This window comes from Macaca mulatta, chromosome 20 (genome assembly GCF_049350105.2).
Source record: "Macaca mulatta isolate MMU2019108-1 chromosome 20, T2T-MMU8v2.0, whole genome shotgun sequence".
NCBI classification, from domain to species: Eukaryota; Metazoa; Chordata; class Mammalia; order Primates; family Cercopithecidae; genus Macaca; species Macaca mulatta.
The window spans coordinates 79,066,199-79,077,936 of NC_133425.1; the positions used below are offsets into that span (position 1 = coordinate 79,066,199).

An 11,738-nucleotide genomic window follows, 5' to 3' on the forward strand; every position below is an offset into this window, starting at 1 on the left:
AAACTGAAGCTCACCACTTCAAGTGCTATATCTTTCTATATATTGACTACATTTCTAAAATATGTTTCCCTGACTCTTAAATAGAGCGTGGGAAAAGAATTTCAGGTCGTTTGAGGTAATCATTCTTATAGGTTAATAAGTGAACCAAGGCAATGCTTTACTTGATTTTGAGTTGTTTCTTTCTTTTGTGCTTTCATACAAAATAGCATGCTGGGATCACTAAACCTGACTCCAGAAATCCACCTGCAAAACAAATTAGACAACCAAACTTTTTGAGAATTTTGACTTTAAAAAAAAAAAAAAGAAAAGAAAAAGAATGATATTAGTAGAAAAGCCTAAGGAAGAAAGAATTAAGCTTTATTGAGCAACTACTACGTGCCAGGCATTTTTCTGTGCATTTTATCATTTCATCCTTCACACAACCCTAAGGCTGACCTTATTGTTAAGTATTCACACAACAGGCTGCTGAGCCTGGAGGTGACACACATCTGTTCAAAGTTACACAGCTAAGAAGTAGCAGGTGTTAGCTAATGCTCTCCTGCTGTAGACCTCAGAGCATGGGCCTACTCTGAGGTCTCAGTCAACATTTTCTCCTTCTTCCAAGTTGGGGCTTGTGCCCTCAAGGAAGAAAGGTAGCCAGTGCTGACTCTTCACAGCAGTAGGGTCCATGCATATTTTCTATCCAGTCTGGGGCAGAGCTTGCCATGGGATCTCTCCTGTTAACACAGACTCTCAGCTACCCGCTGCTGTTTGCTACCACAGCAGCCAGACACCAGCTGTGTCTTCTTGGAAGAAGAAGAGTGACAGAGGGATGGCCCAGCCATACCTCGAGCACTGGTGGTCCCAAGTTGGTGGCATCTCAGCTGTACTGTGTGAGTCAAAATGAGAAGGGATAGGTGGTATTCTAAGTGAGTCTCTCCTATTGCATTCAGAGGGAAAACTAAGCACATTCATTTCTGCATCCATTCAATGGGTCGATCAATCTGTATTTATTAAGAGCCTGCCTATGCTAAGTCTGCATCTTTCTATCTGTGGTCAGGAAATCACTTTCAGTGCTTTTGATGTTTATGGTGCTGTTTATCCTTGTGTAGGAGCTACAACCTGCTAAGGAAACATCTTTGTCATGCATTCACCTAACAAGCATTCACTTACTGGTTTCTAATATTCCAGACACCGGGCCAGATACATTCTCATCACTTTTCTCTCTTCATTTTCACCCACCACCATGAGATCAGCACTGCTATGCCTGTTTCCTGGGTGAGCAAACGAAGACTTTATGCCACTTAGGTAAGTTGCTATGCTCCAAACCAGACAACTGTTAAATGGGCACAGCAAAATATAAATTCATGAATCACTGAACTTGTCTCAGAACATGGCCAGAGCATCTTGTCCCAGGCTCTTGTGGTTGGCATACACATACCCAAAACTTACTCAGAAACAGAGACAAAATAATCTTGGAAATCATGTGAATCCAAACAAGACAAGAAAAAAAAAATATTTAGATGTGGCAAGAATGAAAAGCATAGCATCTGATTGGAAATTCACCACAACCTCTCCCCTGAAACTGCCAAAGGAATTGAAAATTAGCTGATAGAGCCAGCTGAACAGTTTCAACCTTCTGGCACTCCGACCTCCACCAACTCCAGGATCTCAAACTGCACCTCACAGTTCACCTCTTCCATTCCTTCCGACTGCTCATTCTCTTCATGACCTCAGGCCAGTGTCCTTCTCAAGTCTTGTCCCCATTGAGTTTGACCTGTTCCTAATCCACCATGGTGTCCACACCCCACCATCCCAACACAGGCTTTAGTGTGGTTACTTTAGGTTCCCAAATGTGTGTGTCAAGCTCTGTCCTCTCTCCTATTCCTCTGTTCCATACAAACAACTTCTGCTGAACATCTCCATGTTGGAAGTTCACAGACCCATGAAACATGATATGTTCAGAACCAAATTCACCTTCTCTCCCAGTGTTCCTTGTGTTGGTGAAGGACAGGACCATCTCCCAAGCTCCAGTTAGAAGCCTTGGTGCCCCTTGGCCCTTGTCCCCAACGTCTGCTTCATCATCAAACCTTGTGAACTTTGCCTTCTCAACGTCTTCCCCAATTCGTCTGTGTGTTTCCAGCCTGCTGCTGCCACCCAAGTCCTTACCTCCTGCTGCAAGAAGATGGCAGCCTCTGGAGTACTCCTCCTCCTCTTCCTTCAAGTCCCAGCTCAAACATCACTTCCTCAGAGCAACCTCTCCCGACTCAATGATGATATTCCTATAGCCTGTTTCACTTACCCTTTCATAACCCAAATCTCATTTGCAAATCTTTGTTTCACATCTATTTTCCCCTCTGGACCATGAACTCAGTGAGGGAAGGAATTATTTCTATTTTCAACCATTGCATCTCCTGTGCCCTCCATGTACTAAGGCTCAATACGTAATTCTTTATTAAACTGGTGCCATGATCATCCCCAGGTCCTCATCCCCGTGGTCAGATACTGGTCTTGCTTTTGATGTTTATGGAGCTGTTTATATTTGTGTTGGAGCTACTACCTCTTAAGAACATGTCTTCATCATGCATTCACTTCAGTGTTTATTTAGCAGCTTTGAAAATTTCCATTGTCTTTTGTATGCCCCCTGCACCTTGGCTATGTCTTTTGGTAACTCCACTTTCCATGCTATGGACCATCTGTTCCTAGACATTCCTACTCCCACCTGCCCTTTCGTCTCAGTGCTAGAAACATCTTCCCCATTCTGAATTCGATCATCCCTCTGCTAGGCTATTTATTGGTAATGACCTCTTAACCGTGTTCTTTCTGTAGTCTATTCCTGGTACCTCCTCTGATGATGGGCTCCCCGACACCTGTTCGGATCGTGTCGCTTCCTCCTGGAAGTCTCTTTCGCAGACTGAGCTCAGCTACACACCTCAGGCCACTGGAGATTCTGCATAGTGTGATCCCAAGAGGTGATTCTGCACTTGCACCACTCATTCTACACCTGACTCTTAGGAGAAGAGAAGGGAATGTTGGGTCAAGTGATCCCCAGGGTTCCTTCAAGCACCAACAATCTCCATGTCTCGCATCCTAACTTAAATTTTATAAAACAATGGATTTGTTTAGATGGGAGAGTAGATAAGTCTGCCCTAGGGATGGGTGCCTCTTTCAGCCCCCATTCATGCATAACAAATCACACACAAAGTTAGTGACTGGAAATGACATCATTTCATGTCTCTTGTGGTTTTAATGGCTCAGGAATGTGAGCAGGGCACACTGGGAGCAGCCTATCTCTGTGCCTCAATGTCTGAGGCCTTGGCCGGAATCCCCAAGGGCTGGGAACTGATGTCATCTGAATGCTTATTCGGTTGTTTATCGGGCAATTGCTGCTTGCTGTCAGCCAGAACATCTACTTGTGGCCTCTCCACATGGCCTGGGCTCCCTCACAACATGGCAGTCAGGTTCCAAAGTTGAGCATCCCAAAAGCCAGTGTGCAGTGATTTCCTTTTCACCTTTTATGATCCAGCCTCAGAAATCATGCAGTGTCACTTCTGCACTCTATTCATGAAGGCAGTCATAAACACTAACCCACATTCTAGGGGACAGGAACTAGACGCCACCTGTGAACGAGAGGAGCGTTAGAAATATTATCACGGCCATTTTTGGAAAATGCTGTAGAGCCAAAGTCTACATGAACAACAGACAGATTGGGAGTCAAAGGTACCTGAGTTCAGATTCCAGCTTCGTTGCTCGTTAGCTCTGTGGCATGGGGAAATCAGGGAACCCTTTAATGCTCTGTTACTTGTAAAATGACTGTGATTGCTAACTGATTATGTCAGGCTATACAATCATTTCTTTGGTTGTAAGCCATGGAAACCAAACCTTATGAAAAGAAGAAAACACATATGTAGACATGTGTGCACACACACACACAAGACAGAGAGAAGTAAAGAAAAATAGGATGAAGCAAGCTTCAGGAATGCCAGAAAAAGCTGCTTCAGTGATCTAGGTTCCTGGGTTGAATGGATGATATTTTTAGGCCCTCATGATCAGGACAAAGCAGTTCCAAGTATTTTCCATTCTTATGTCTCTCTGACAATATTGTAAACTCCCAGGATATTAAGTCCTGGTGGCCTGTCTTGAGTCAGACTCACTTCATCCCTTCACTATAGGAGAGAGAGGCGCTGTAATGGAAAGTCTTAGCAAGGCTGCATGAAGAATGGGGTGAACTCATGGGAAAATGCAGGTGTCCCCACAAAGAAGGAGAAATGGACAAACAGCATATCTACTCTGGTCATTTGCAGGACTAAGAAGGATCCGGGATGGAAAGCATAATATGGGGTACTGTTCCCACTTCCCAATATGCCATGCATGTTCATGCTCTAGAACTTGACTATCAGTCACTCTTCCTAAAATATTTCCCTTCCTGCCTCTACCCATCACAATCCTGTTGGTCTTTCTAGGTCAATTTCAAATACTGCATGGTCCATAACACTTGGTGAGTAGGAAGTAATCTCTTTCTCCTTGAATTCCTCCATTCTGTTTTATAACTTTCTTAGGCCATTATTACCTCCTTCCTTGTTTTAGCCATTTCCACTTTGCTTTATCCAAATATTTCCAAACACCAGGCATCTTCATCTCCTATAACCTATCTGCTGTCTGTGTACTGTCATTTGCTGAAGGCTTTTAAGTTGACTTTCATTTGACTTGTCTTTCTTTTAACTTAGCAATAATATCTGTGATGTGCAAGCTATATTTTTTACCATTCACATTAAAACACATATTATTGAAATGTTTAAAATAATTGCTGACCCCCTGTTCTACTACTCTTCCCTATTCTGGCTGAGTTCCTATAAGACAGAGATCAGCTCTTAGATCCCCCATGTATCATATCCCTGACATGCTGCTCTGTGCTATTGATCTGGCGGCTGTTCAATAAAAAGTCATTGAGTGAACAAATAGAAAGAGAGAAAGAGGGAAGGAGAAAGAGTGAGATGAAAGAATGAAGTTAAAGTGAACTGAGTGGGACTTATCTTTGGTGACAGACCTTAAAGGAAAAAACAAAATAAAAGAAAGCTGGGAAAGTTGAATTTTGAGGAGAAGGCAAGAATACTTTCTTTTCCTTCTACCCTAATGACACCTTCTCTTTGGACTCACCCTCCTGTGAGTTGGCAAGGGGAATGGGGAGCAGCTTAAGCAGCAGCTGCCACCATGACCATTATTCCCAAGCAACTTGCCCAAGGCACCGGAAGGCATGAGCTCCATGTTTCCCAGCCAAGGCTCTTCCAGCCAGCAATGCTGATGGGAAGAACAGGCAAGCCAGAGTGCCTTGTCGAGTGCAAGACTTACCACCCATAGAGGCTCCCACCCAAAGCCACCAGGAGAACCAACACATCCCTCCGGGTGACAAAAGCATCCTTTTGCTCATGGCCAGATCGCTTGCAGCACAAGTTCCTCTCAAATGCTTCCCAGGACCTCATTGGAAGGGACAGTCAACCAGACATATGCTTCCATGTCTTCTTCAAATGTGTTTTTCATTTGCCTGGCTTCAACCTCATTATAATGGCATTAGCTGGAGGAGGTAGCATGGTGGTTCAGGTTTCTGAAAGTGGGGTTCAGGCAGTCCCCTCACTTTCTTTATTGAAATTCCCCAATGCCCTTGGCTTACTCACCCCTCAGCATGCTTTGTTCTCTTTCTGTCTTTTTCTGTCCAAGTTCTGTATCATGAGTGTCCTCTTCTCTGAATTCATAGCCTTTGTGGCTTCTCTTCCTACTAACCATGCTAGGCTAAATAATGCCCACCCCCCACTCCTCAAAGATGTCCACATCCTAGTCCTTACCTTATATGGTAAAAAGGACTCTGCAGCTATGATTAGATGAAAGGTCTTGAGATGATGTTAGATTATCAGGATAGGCCCATTTTCATCGTAAAAGTCCTTATAAGAGGGAGGCGGGACTGAGCGCGGTGGCTCACACCTGTAATCCTGGCACTTTGGGAGGCTGAGGTTGATGTATCACTTGAGGCCAGGAGTTCAAGACCAGCCTGGACAACATGGTGAAACCCATCTCTACTAAAAATACAAAAATTAGCTGAGCGTGGTGGTGCGCACCTGTAGTCTCTGCTACTCAGGAGGCTGAGGCAGGAAAATGGTTTGAACGCAGGAGGCGGATGTTGCAATGAGCCAAGATCGCAACACTGCCTTCCAGTCTGGGCAACAGAGCTAGACCCTGTCTCAAAAAATTAAATTAAAAAATAAAAATTCAATTAAAAAATTAAAATAGAGGGAGGCAGGAGAGTCAGAGTCGGAGAAGGAGATGCAATGACAAAAGCAGGCGGTTGGTGCCACACAAGGAAGGGTCCACAGGTCAAGGAACGTAGGCATCTCTAGATTCTAGAAAGAGCCAAGAAACAAATTCTGCCCTGAAGATTCTAAAAGGAACACAGCCCTGCCAACACCTTAATTTTAGACTCTGATTTGTGGAACTATAAGAATAAGTCTGAGTCATTTTAATCCAGTAGGTCTGTGGTCTTTTGCACAGCAGACACAGGAACCTAAGATACTAACCCTCATCTATTTTCTCTTCCAAGCCATGAGGGTTCCCCCAGTGGGCTCCCTCTATAATCAGTACTGTCCATTCAGCATTCATCCATGCACACCCCAAGGTTTCCACCCCAGGAGTATTGTGTGTGCACCATTTGAAAAACACTGCCTCTACACAGGAATTACAGCAAAATCATCCTTGCATCTACTATGGTGCCCACATGGGCTTTATACATAGTAAACGCCCTATAAACATGTATTTAGTTGCATAAAAAGCCTGTATTCCATTGCCATCCACAGTGAGCCTCTTAAAATACATTCATCATCAGACCCATTTATATTTGTCCAGAGCTAGTCATGCATGATGGTAGGAGAATGAAATGAATAATTTTATTTTTGCCATGAGGAAGTAAACATTTTATTCATGGACTTTGTCATCCTGTGTAATAGAGTCTGAGGATTCACTCTGCATTTTAGAACATCAGACGTATGGAAAATCTATTTGATGTGTAGTTCTCAGTTCCTGACCTTATGTCTTTCTCAGTTCATTATTTCCACCTCTCTCTAGTCATCTGGATTTGTAGAACAGAGATTTTTAAGAAATATTATTCATTCCTTCAGAGTCTTGGATTTCTCCAAATAGTACAAACAAATGGCCTATTTTTAGATGACTGAATTATACTAGAAAAGTGGTTCTTAACCAGGGGTGATCTTGCCCCCAGATGACATTTGTCAGTGTCTAGAACATTTCAAGGGGTGCGAGGGGAATGCCACTTGTATCTAGGGGGCAGAGGCCAGGGTTGCTGGTAAACTTCCCACAATGCACTGGACAGCCCCTCTGCAACAAGAATTATCCAGCCCCAGATGTCAGGGTGGACAACTGAAGTTGCCCCTTCTCCACGGTCCCCAATTAGAAGCATCAGCTTAGGTGGAGAAACCCTGGGCTGGAACAACAGGCTGCAACTTGGCCAAATGACCTCTGATTAAAAGCAAGAGAGTGAACTTGAAACCTGTCCAAGGCCATTTCAAAAAACCTGGAGGCTTTCACTGACTGCAAGCTTGGTCTTGGGCAAAAGTGTCTTATGACTGCTAGAAAAGCTAAGAGCATCTCAAAGTTCAACAGCTGGCATGGGACTTGGGCCATTGCATTGCATGCTGGCCTTCTGCGTTCCTCTTGGTGCCTCTTTTTAAGAGGGATATTGACAAATTCAGGTGTGTTCAAGGAAGGCAACCTGGGAGAAAAAAAGAGTGTTCCGGGGAGCTGAAGAAGGAGGACTGTGGAAGCACAGAAAACCAGATTCCTCCAGCCCCGTTACTGCCACTTAGCAGCCATGAGACCTCGAGAAGCCGACTCACCGTCCCTGAACCAGAGTTTCCTCATCTTGGGAATTAACAGGAATATTGTAATGAGTTCAAGTTCATGTGTGAAGCGCTTAGCATAGTGACTGCCACCTCTAAGCACTCAATAAACAGGGCTGTTTATGCTTGTTATTCGGAACAGGAGAGGGCTCCAACTCGGTCACCTGAGGCACAATGGGAAGAGCTGGGGCTGGAAAAGGAATGATTGATGGACAGACTCGATCATCGTTGTGCGGCATTTGAAACAGACCATCTCTAGTGGGCTGAACTAGGATGAATGTTAGCGAAATTCCACAGGCATACTGGAACTCAACCTGGGGAAGCCCCGCAGGCTGCTGAACATGGATCGGTGATCCTCATTCTGGCCACCAGCAGAGGCAACTTGCTACACGCCACCACCTTGGGGCAGGGGCCACTGGACAGTAGCCTGGGTGGACAACTGAAGCTGCACCTTCTCCACTCACCCCAATTAGAAACATCTGTGAGTTCAGGCGCAGGGAGATTTTGAAGCTATCCCATTAGAAAGTCAATAGTCTGCCTACCTCATTCTTTAGCAAGGATGCCCCATAACTAATCAAGTGGGCTGAAGGAATAGAAGCCTCCTGTGTGCAGTGTATTCTGTGAGCAGACAATATCGGGAAACAAATGCCGGACGGGCTGTGGTAGGCATAACAGATGACAGTAGGAATTGGTTCATCTTGGCATCTTGGGGGGCTTTATCTTAATGTAATCAGTCAATTAGCAAACTTTCCTAATGACTGAGAGGCACATTGGCTAGCATGTGCGTGGTTTTTTGTGCTTGTTTTTTGTTTTTGTTTTTTTTTGGTGTTTTGGGGGTTTTTTTTGTTTGTTTGTTTTTGGGGTTTTTGTTTTTGTTTGTTTGTTTTGTTTTGTTTTGTGAAAGGTCTTACTCTCTCACCCACACTGGAGTATAGTGGGACAATGTTGACTCACCACAACCTCTGCCTCCCAGGCTCAAGTGATTCTCCTACCTCAGCCTCTCAAGTGACAGGGATTACATGTGCATACCACTACCACCTGGCTAATTTTTGTATTTTTCGTACAGACGGGGTTTCACCATGTTGGCCAGGCTGGTCTCGAACTCCTGACCTCAAATGATCCACCGCCTCTGCCTCCCAAAGTGCTGGGATTACAGGCGTGAGCCACCATGCCCAGCTGGCCAGCATGTTTGTAGGTGCTTAGTAGACATTGCATTCTTTTTCCAGGGTTGCCATAACAAAGTACCATAGACTGAGCAGCTTAAGTAGCAGAAATTTAATTTCTCACAGTTCTGTAGGCTAGAAGTCTGAGATCAAGGTGTTGGCAGAGTTTGTTCCTTCTGAGGCCTCTCTCCTTGGCTTGTAGATGGCTGTCTTCTCCCTGTGTCCTCACAGAGTCTTCCCTCTGTGCCTGTCTGTGCCCTAATTTCTTCTCATGAGGAACCCAGTTGTATTTGATTAAGGCCCACTATGGTGATCTCCTTTTAACTTACCTCTTTAACACAATCACATTCTGAGGTGCTGGAGGTTAGGACATCCACATATATATTTGGGGAAACACAATTCAGACCAGAACAGGCACCATTAAAATTTGGCAGCACCTTTTCAAAGGGCCTTGAATGGAAAGGAGAGAACTTGTGGATTACAATAGCCACCAGAGCACTGGATGCTCTGACGATCTCATGAGACCAAACTCCAGGTCTAGGCACACCTGGTTTGGGACAGGCCTGCTTTAGCATTGAAAACAGGATCTTTGTCCAACAGGAAGGTTGGAGAATGAGGCATGCATCTAAGAAGAAAATGCAAGCAAAATAAAAATTCCCACATGTTGCCTTAATTGTCTTTAGAGAAGGAAATATCCCAGGGCAAAAAATCATCAGGGCATGCTCTGTGCACTGCGTTTTATTTCACGTTTTCAGGAGCACCCCTCAAGGTCTGGGCAAGCACAGGTGCTGTACCTGCACAAGCCAGCAAGGCAAAGAGGCCTGGTTGCAGGGTTTGAGGCAACATTTTATATTTTACTTATGTTATTCAATTTATCTACACATCTATCCTTTTCTGGAAAAAGACCATTTTGCCACTTGAGTTTCAGTATTGCGGACATTGTTTCCTCTAAGTAACTAGACTCTCTGTTTAGCTCACCACATAACATCATATCTGCCATGTGCTGCCACACACTAATAAAAGCATAGAGAAATATGTAAAACAGCATTGCTTCTCTAAAAATTCAGCCCTATTAAGTTTGTTGGTACATCACCTGGATTTTTATTAAAGTAGCAAAAGCATTCCGCAAAGTGACTTTGAAGTGACAGTATGATTCTGAGCCACATTAAAGAAACGTTAAGGTGGAGAGCTCTTTTGCTTTCAAATACTAGTATAATTCTGGCCAAATATCCCTGTTTAAAATGATCTGAGCACTTTAGGCTTTTTACTATTGTACAGATTATAGTTCAAGCCAGTAGCAAGCGAGCTCTGTGTTTGAGCCTCCGTCTCTACCACCCAGCAGCAAACAGATCAACCCGGGAAAAGAGCAGCTGCCTGCACTTCATTCGCTGAGGATTCTTCCAACCCTCTCTCCATCTAATGGGCTGGGGTCTTTCATGGATGCATTGATAGATGACAATGTGCCAGTCCAGCACCCACCATAAATGGTTACTCCACCGGGGAGCTCACCTCATCTTCTGCCATTGGCCTCCCACCCCACCTTCTTCCAATGAGGTTCTTTGAGTCTGACTTATTTTCGACAAAGTCACACTGGTTTACAATGAGCATTGCGTTCTTTTATACAGAGTTGAGGAGGGAGGGAGATTTTGAAGGCGGAAAACATGAACCAAGTAGATATTTGTATCTCTTAACTTTTCCCATCACCAAAAAGGAAAAAAAAAAGTTTCCTCTTCAAATTTGTAGGTAAAAAGACATGTAACTTTAACTTTACCCCTCACAAATGGTATGTTCACCTATCGGCCGGGACTCTTTTAGTTACAAAGGAAACCTAACTCAAACTAGAATGGGGACGGGGAAAGAATTCATGTATCTCACATAACTGGGAGATCCAAGGGGGGATGTGGTTTTAACCAGAACTCAACCTGAGTGTTTGTGGGAAATATTCAAATTAGAACAGTTAACAGTGGGCACCAGCCAATCAGAACAGTCCATGCCAGTGACATCAGCCCTGCATATGCCGTCAGGGTGGGGCTATCAAGAACCTCTCTCCCTCTCAACTGCCTTCCTCATTGTCAGCATTACTCTCAAGGAGGCTTTGGTCAGGTTTCAAAAGGCCAGCTGTAGCTCTGGGTCTAGAGCTCACCAGCTCTGCATCCCAGAGAAATGCCTGTCCAGTATTCTCCAAAATTCCTGGGCTCACGCTCACTGGTCCAGAGCAGATCTCTAGCCCAGCCTACACCCATCACTGGCCACTGGCCCCATGCAAAACCCTGGGGCAGTGAGTGGAGGGGTGGCTGCCCTAAGTCAAGTCAGGTGGTCTTACAGGAAGAAGTGAAAATAGATGCCGCAGAAGCCACAACAATCCCATGCATTGCAAATCACACAATAGTAAATGGCACTTTGGACCCCTTCTATAGTTTCCAGAAATGTAGAGAGGATCACATTGCTTTAGTGTCTTGCCGCAAGTGCTATTAATATCCTTGTCCCTAGAAGATTGATTTTTATTGTTGGTAGAAATACTTAATAGAAGTGAAATCTACACTCTCAGTCATAGACAGCTGGCATAAAAATTAAATAAAACACTGTGAAGCATACTTCCAAAGTGACCGTGTACCTAGCTGTGCTGCCCCAGTGAGCCCCAGTGTGTTCACATGAGGGTATTTGGTAAGCCTGGGGGAAACTGTTTCCCAGGGCC

The 11,738-nt window shown here is 44.4% G+C and overlaps 1 protein-coding gene across 10 annotated transcripts in view; it reads left to right on the top strand.

Moving 5' to 3' along the window:
* Positions 1 to 11,738, top strand: part of CDH13 (cadherin 13) — a 1,167,676-nt gene that overhangs the window by 1,069,186 nt on the left and 86,752 nt on the right.